Source organism: Oxyura jamaicensis, unplaced genomic scaffold (assembly GCF_011077185.1).
Source record: "Oxyura jamaicensis isolate SHBP4307 breed ruddy duck unplaced genomic scaffold, BPBGC_Ojam_1.0 oxyUn_random_OJ70917, whole genome shotgun sequence".
NCBI classification, from domain to species: domain Eukaryota; kingdom Metazoa; phylum Chordata; class Aves; order Anseriformes; family Anatidae; genus Oxyura; species Oxyura jamaicensis.
In genome coordinates this window covers 3,268-3,874 of record NW_023310260.1, presented here as the reverse complement: position 1 = coordinate 3,874, position 607 = coordinate 3,268, and positions in this window count along the sequence as shown.

The following is a 607-nucleotide window of genomic DNA, read 5'->3' as shown; positions in this document are numbered from 1 at the left end:
AGAGCGCCCCCTCCCCAGCACTGGGGGGGGGTGGGAGGGGGGGGCACAGGTACTTACGGGAGCGCCGGTGGGGCCGGGGGGGCCGCGGGGTCCCATGGGTCCCTGTGGGGAGAGACACGAGCGCCGGTGTCATGGGGGGGGGGGGCGACATGGCCATCACCGCCATCACCCCCTCCCCACCTGCCAAACCTGGGGGTGCCCCCCCAAAAAAAATGGGGGCGATCCCCCCGGTGATGCTGCGGGGTCCCGCAATGGGGTCTGCAGGGGTGAGACCCCCAGGGGTGTGTGGGGGAGGTGTTTTTTTGAGGGCCCCCCTGTTTTTTTGAGGGGATCCCGTTTGGTTTTTTACTTGGGGGGGCTGGGATTTTTTTTGGGGGGGGGCTTTTCCCGGGGCCCCCCCTGACCCCCCCCTCCGCGCCCCCCCCCCCTTCCCGGCCACCCCCCCCCCCCTCCGGCCCCCCACGTGCCGCCACCGGGGGGGGGGGGGGGGGGGCTGAGCAACGCCGCCTGCCCCAAAAACGGCCCCTTTCACCCCAAAATCCCCAGCCCCCACATACTCACCCCACCGAGGCCGGGGGGGCCGGGAGGTCCGGGGGGGCCGGGGGGG